We start from the raw sequence: 8,142 nt of genomic DNA on the forward strand, positions 1-8,142 counted from the left end.
CAGACCCAGATAGTTTAACACATTTGGGGCCCTTGATGGCAAGAAATGGAAACACTCATAAAGGGTTCTTTGTGGGTCAACAGCATGGAAATATGTGGGAAATATATATATATTTTAAATATGGGCGTATGCTCATAGGCTTATTAATTCCATTTGAGGCCCACAAGAGAAAAAAATGAGTGAGCCATGGGTTATTTCTGTGTCCAGTGGCGTATCAAGTCTCGAAATGGGGGTGCTGATAAGGGGCTCGAAGGTGAAGTGAAGGGCTTGATGATCAGTTGAGGGGCGCTAACTCGCAAAGGTGATTTTAGATGATTTTTAACTACTTTACTGTAATTTTTATGGGAGAAACCAGGGAGGAGGGGGCCGAGTAAATTTTGGAGGGACGTATGCTCTCGGAAACCCCTAACAGATACGCCACTGTCTGTGTATGCCCATATGTGGGCAAAGTATTGGGCTATCACATAGGTCTATGGGTACTATAAGGCATGAGAAATTTGGGGATATATTTTTTAAAATATCGGCAGTCATGAGGCTGAAGGAGAGAAATAGGAAATACCTGTAGTGTAAAGTAAAGGACTATAAATTAGGGCATCATTTGGTCACTCAATTATAAGCACAAATTCTTTTACTTAATCATTTTCTTAAAAAAAGTAATTCAATGCCAAGCACTTCAACAACAGGACACACAGTTCACCAACATATGCTGTGCATGCATAGGTGTACACTCTTCAGCCATGGTCTAAGGTTACTCATCTCGAATTACTGAAATCGGATTGGGCTAGGTCACTTCAAGACCAAGAATGCTGGTGTTTTTTTTATCAGTTAATTGGTACAGTTGCAGCTCTTGATGATAGGCGGTTTAAACATGTAGACTTGTATTTCAGCAGTATCGAGGGGTAAGAGTTTTGTTTTAATTATTGATTCAGTTAATGTAGTTTACTATATTAGGGGCGGATTTAGGGGGGGCAGCCCCGTCCCGGCCCTCCTTTTGGGAGGTAAAAAAAAAAGAAAAAAGAAAGAAAAAAATGAAGAAAAAGAAAAAAATGATAGCCCAGAACGCCTCAAATGTTATTTTCGGGCGTGTAGAACACAAAAATTTCGCGGGGGCATTCCCCTGTCCCCCTAGGATATTGTTGTCTAGATCGGCCCAAATTTCGCCCCTCCCCCTTTTGGATATCTCTGGATCCGCCCCTGTATATTATTGTATATCCCTGGTATAAGTCATAACCTAGTAGTAGTGTAGTTAGTAGGAACAAGGAGGTATTTAGTAAGGACATAACGAGGCCCAGACCCTCTAGTACTACAGAACTAGCTGAGCATCAGCCTGCTGGCCTACTAGGGCGTAGGGAGGTCCTTTTGTTGACCTAGCTAAAAAAGGTCCGACGAAAAAAATTTAATCATGCATAAAAAATTTAATATTTTATTCATTTCAATTGTTACGGATTTAGTTCAAATGCGTTAAACATACTTATGCGTGATGTTAGTTAGGTTGACATTTAGATTGAGAAATTACCAAAGGTTACGTACAATATTAATTATAATAAAGATGTAACTCTCACGGACCAAATACTGTGGAATGGCCCCTAAAATAATTTTTTAAAAACACCCCGCTGGGGTAGCCAGCCTAATATAACAGTGTAGGCTTACAGTTAAGAGCAGTTGACTGTGAAAAGAAATTTCAAAAATAGTGGCAGACTCAAACAAATTGATTTCTTTCAAATTTTGCACATGGCTATACATTTGTTAAGAGAAATCAAATATGAAGTTTTATTCACTTTGGGCGTATATTTCCATGGTAACGGGTAAATTTGTATTTTTGGCAATTTTTGTCATTTTTTGCTGTTTTTAAACGTTAATATTAGTAATAATTTGATACAATATTTCTAATATCCTTATGGTTTATTCATCAAAAATAATGCTTTCCAATTCCACAGGCTAAGATAGATAAGGTAAGGTAAGAGGTAGAATCTATGTTAGAACTTGGGGTAATAGAAGAATCTAACAGCCCTTGGTCTTCTCCTTACCTAATGGTACCAAAGCCTGATGGTGCAGCTCGCTTTTGCGTAAATTGCAAAAAAGTTTATAGTTTGAGCAAGTTTGATGCATATCCTATGCTAAGAGTAGAAGAGATAATAGGTAGAGTTGGTCCAGCCAAGTTTATAACTAAATTAGATTTATGCAAGGGTCAAGTTCCCTTAACTGAAAGGTCAAAACACTATACAGCTTTTAGAACACCTATGGGTTTATACCAATTTAAGCATTTACCATTTGGCTTGCATGGGGCTCCTGCAACATTTCAAAGAATGATGGCTCGTCTGTTGCGTGGGAAAGAGGGCTATGCAGCAGCCTATATGCATGATCTAGTGATATTTAGCCCTGATTGGGAAAGTCATGTCCATCATATCAGAGACATATTTCAGACCCTCAAGCAGGCCAACTTGACAGTAAAATCAAGCAAGTATAGTTTTGCACATAGCAAATTGCTTTATTTGGGATATGTAGTAGGAGAGGGGATGGTGCGCCCTCAAAAGACTAAGGTAGAAGCGGTAGTAAATTGGAAGCAACCAAAGACTAAGAAAGATGTCAAATCTTTTCTTGGGTTGGCAGGGTACTACCGTAAGTTTATCCCTAACTATGCTGACATTGCAGCTCCTCTGACTGATCTGAGAAAAAAGAAACTGCCAGAGAAGGTTAAGTGGATGCCTGATTTCGAGGAGGCATTTGTTAAGCTGAAAACAGCATTGTGTTCTGGTTCGGTTTTAAGGAACCCAGACTTTAATGCAGAATTTATTTTGCAAACCGACGCCTCAGATCGGAAGTTAGGTGCAGTGCTCAGTCAGTTAGGCCCTGATGGTACTGACCATCCTGTGTTGTATCTTACCAAGGGAGCAAAATTATGCAAATATAGAGAAAGAGTGTTTAGCCATAAAATGGGCTGTAGATGAAAAAAAAATATGCAAATAAGTAGCTTAACCATCACAGAGATTTTTCTTCCATTTACCAAACCATTGGACGAACGGAAAATTGGGAGTAGGCAGCCTGCAGTACTATCTGTTGGGTCGGAAATTTAAGATAGTGACTGATCGTCAGCCCCTAAAATGGCTGAATGAAATGAGGGATACTAACAAAAGACTCACTCGCTGGAGTCTTGATTTGCAAACTTACTGTTTTACAGTGGTGCATAGAAGAGGTATTTCCAACAGTAATGCTGACGGGCTGTCCCGGAAAAATTAATGGAACAGCACAGTTTATAAATGTGTTGTCTAAATAGTTGTTTAACATTTGCCTCTTACAGTTATAAGAAATCTATGTTTCGCTTTTCAACTGATGTTATCATTTAATTTATCTGATTGTGTATTTCTACAATGTATGTTCAGTTACAAGTTAAAGATGTTGTATATTTTAATTTATAAGAGGGTATTTTGTTGTGGAAAAGGTTAATTTTATAAACCTACATACAACCATGCCCTCCAAACTCTACGGATGAGTTTTGAGCTCAGAAAGAGGGGGGAGTGTAATAAATTACCATTCCTTGCCTTACATTAACATATTTAATACATACAACAATCTAGAATAACATTTAATTGATAAAAGAAACAGTGTAAAACTTATTGGTAATTTTAGGAACACATGACACCATGTGGAATCCAGGAGTATTATAGGGAAGTTTCTGGAATCTTGGGTAATATAGAGGCAAATAAGTCTAATGGGTTAATTATGATGCTAGGTAACCTATGAGAAACTTAGGCGATATAGAATGCTCTTGAATGCTCTGGAGTTGTACAGCTAGGGTATATAAGCTGATTGTTTTTATCTTTCTGGGGCTCTATTTGAAACACATGTTTATGTGAATGTTGTTGTGTTATTTTGAGACCGGATTCTTGTTGGAGTTTATACAGAATAAATGTTTATTTTTGAGTTGTGTTACAACTTTGTAAGCTGTGTTTATATTTTATATGTCAAATAGGGATTCCTAGTCATTTCTATACGCTGGAAATACGTGAAGTAGGAATTCATGACATATACAAATATTGATTTGGCCTATAATGTATAATTACCATATAGGCCTAGGCCAGGAGATGGGTCTCGCAATTTATATATATACATATATATATATATATATAACAATTAAAACAAAAGAAAAGATTACAATTAATTAAAATACGTCGGGGTCTTCGTTAATTAAAATGTGACAAATTAACGATAAATGAATAAGTTCCAATTCATTCTAATAATTTATGTGAGCACGCACGCGCGCAAATATTCGATTATATATAAATTCTAATACGCTGTCCATACTAAGTGACGTTAATTATAAAATAATATAATTGTAAACCCAATTAAGTATTTGAAATTAATATGCAGTGTACGTAATACATATACAGGCAGGCACGCAGAGCCATATATATAAAGAGTTGCGAAATTCAGCTCCTTGGTTTGCTAAAGTCACGGTGGTACACACCGTCCATTTTATGTCATAATCTTCCCGATGAACACATGCGAAGTACATGTGTTACGTACATTGCATATTAATTTCACACACTTAATTGTGTTTACAATTATATTTTATAATTATCATCACTTAGGCCTATTTCAGAATAGCTAAACAATATTAAAAATTGTTCTTAATTTCAATTGTTTGTACAACCTGTATAAATACGTATGACAATAAAAATAAAGCTGATGTTTTATAATCTTCAAAATGATTTGATGTTTCTATTGCATACTATTATATAATTATTATAACTTTATTTTGGAAACGACGCTTTTAAAACAGCGGACACGCTCTTGCAGTGTGTTCATAAAAGTAACATACTGTACAGTCATAATACAAATTTTATTAGGGGTTTTCTTCTGCTATTTAAAAAAAACTTTTTCTATGAATGTACTGTTTTTGCTGTTTTCTCATGCTTTGTGTATTTTTTTTTGTAACTTGTATTTGTGATGAGGACTTCCCTCAGAAATCAGCTTCGCTGAGTGGTACAGCCTCTTGAAATTTAAATAAAAGAAAGGAGAAGAAAGAAAGACATATGACGACCAGCAAAAATTAATTAAAATGCCTGTCAGATAAGTCTATTTACATAGTAAATACACAGAATGTAATTATTTAAAGTTTTCTAAATCTTTGTTGTCTCCGTCCACTAACTTTTTCTTAATTATTATCCCATTTGTTCTGTGTTGTTAATGCTATTTAATTTGAGTGGGAACAAAACGATAATACAAACAAAAAAATACCCTAGTATTTTTCATTGAATTTTACAGGCTTGCAAAGAGAAACGACGAGATTATTTTTATATTTTTATCGACATTGTTGTTTTACCAACTTAGATGACTACTAGGGACAAAATGTGCGAGCCATGTTTATTACAAAATAACAAGAGTACATTGATATTAAGTCACATGCATTTATTTAAACAACCATAAATTGTGATTGCTCTAACGCTTACTGCTGTCTTTTTTCTCTTTTAGATTTCGGAAGTGAAGAGCCAAATAATGAAAATTGTCAAGAACATTGTATTGAATACTATCTTACAAGCAAATGGAATGACCTGTCTTGCAGTGAAACACGTCTGTACCTGTGCGAAAAATGTATGTGAACCTATTACCGTTGCCCACATGTTCAGAAAAATTAAATGAGTTCAATAATTTTCTTAGCTCTGAAATTCATGGTATGAAGTATCATTTCTTTTTACGTATTTCCAACTGATACGTTTACACATACGTTTTATAGTGAAGATCAAATTCTGAAAGTGCAAAAGCATTTAATTGCCTCGATAATAAAAATTATATAAAAAAAAACAGAAACAAAGCGTACAAAAATAATAGAAAGAGACTACTGTAAACATGAATTTTTTAAAAGTGTAATTGATGGTCCAATTTATGAATTACCTCGTGTCGAAGTGCCCTAGGAGATAAAAAGTAAATTTATTTTCCACTTTCGTGCAATCTTGCAACATGGCAGCGAATTTTACCTCTGTCAAAGTATGTATTCACCGCTGTCTGTCTGTAAGATTACGCAAAAACCTAATAATTGATAATCATAAAATTTAGAGGAATGGTACATAATAAGTAAAAAGAAATTATAAAGAATTACAGAAACAAAGCATACAAAAATACTAGAAAGAGACTGCTGTAAAAATGTATTTTTCAAGTGTAATTGATGGTCCAATTTATGAATCACCTCGTGTTGAAGGGCCTTAAGAGATAAAAAGTAAATTTATTTTCTACTTTTTGGCAATCCTGCAACATGGCAGCGAATATGCGCTATATAAATTTATTATTATTATTATTATTATTATTATTATTATTATTATTATTATTATTATTATTATTATTATTATTTGATCTATTTATTCACCTGCTATTTTAGCATAATAGGCCCAAATGAAATAAAGGAGAACTTTACAATAATCTGTTAATGAAGCTAACAAAAGTGAAAAATATGTTATCCACGAGGAGAATGCTGGAATCAATACCAACCAGAAAAATTCATTTCTTCCTTTTTCAGTTCAGGATATAATGCCGCCCTCACACGGATCATCTTGTCCGGATGACATGCACGTATTGCTGCCATCGACTACACGATCAGCCGCTGTGTATTGGATACCTCCGACGTGGAATGATGATTCTTTGTGTCATCCCAAAGTAATTAACTCGCATTCACCTGGTTACGTGATAGAAATACCCGACGGTGATTTAAGTGCATTTATCGATGTGACGTATACAGCTACCGATAAGTCTGGAAATTCTGAAACGTGTCACTTCCGAGTAACTGCATCAGGTTAGATTTGTTTTTCATTTTTCTGTACGTCAGATTTTAGCCTGATATGTCCGTACGTATTTTGTGCTAAATTTATTAAAATTATAATTCTACTGTAACAGTAATGTTCGGTCGATATTAATTGGTTTATTTATTTATGACCTCAATCAAATTCTTCCTTAAAATATCCAAGTTAGATTAAAATATGCAAACTATGAGTAAAAATATAGGTTGTTATATCTTCACCGCTAGCTGCAGAGAGTTCTTTCCTTTTCAAATTTCTCTAAGAAAAATAACAATATTAATATGAATAATAATATGAACAGTATGAAATTGAGCAAAATAATAATAGGCCCTAATATTAATAGCAGCAGCAGCAACAGTAGTAGTAGTAGTAACACGAGCACTCAGTATAGAGCATATCTCCGTCCACTGCAAATCCCTTTCAAAAAAAATAAATCTCCCAAATTATGTTCCTAAACTTCAACCACCACTACTATCACCCCACATCACTTCGCTCTGCTCCCATTGAAATACGCACAGTAACTCGCCCAAACACTTTTTATTTCAAAGAGGGGCTCTATTTTCACTTTTAGCATAGGTTTTTGGGGACTCTTTTTAAGAGTGGCCATTTTCAGATTTTGTAATCCAAAATTCAATGTCGGCCTAGTTTTCACTACACACGGTACGTTTTGAACAGAGAATCCAAGCAACATATAATATTGAAACATTTTGTTTTCAACTAGACTGAAATTGTAAAAAAACATGTGACAACCCACATACTTTCCAACCACTACCTATTTAAAAAAATTCACTAATCAGCCAACCGGAAATGCAATTTATTAGTTGTTTACTTGTCAATTCCTTACTTGTGCTGGTTAAATACGCGGGAACATTTTACTTTTATAGTTGACAAAAAGAAAATACATGCCAAGTATTGGTGTTGAAATGGAAATATTATGCAAATAGCCAACGGTTCTTAGCTTCACATGTTTAAATATAAAGATGCATTAAAAATATTCCCAATCAGTTTCCAAACTGAAGTTTGTACATAAGCAACTCAGTAAACATTTACTGTAATTTCACTAATTTGAATATTCTTCATACTTTGAGTTATTTATTTTTATTTGAACTTTATTTAATGAGGATAACCCGTGTATTAAGACGTCCTCAACAAACAAATATAAAATACAGTTTAAAATGTAAGAAATTTGTAAAAGGCAATTGAATCATTACAATAACAATAATTGAAAAGCCAAAAAAAAAAAAAGTAAGAGCAAAAAAGAAAAAAAAAAGAAGGAAACACAATAATAAATAAATAAATAAATAAATAAATAAATAAAAAAAAAAAAAAAAAAAAAAAAAAACAAAAAAAAAAA

This window comes from Anneissia japonica, unplaced genomic scaffold (genome assembly GCF_011630105.1).
Source record: "Anneissia japonica isolate Jap-2015-1 unplaced genomic scaffold, ASM1163010v1 scaffold982_len171068_cov126, whole genome shotgun sequence".
NCBI lineage: Eukaryota > Metazoa > Echinodermata > Crinoidea > Comatulida > Comatulidae > Anneissia > Anneissia japonica.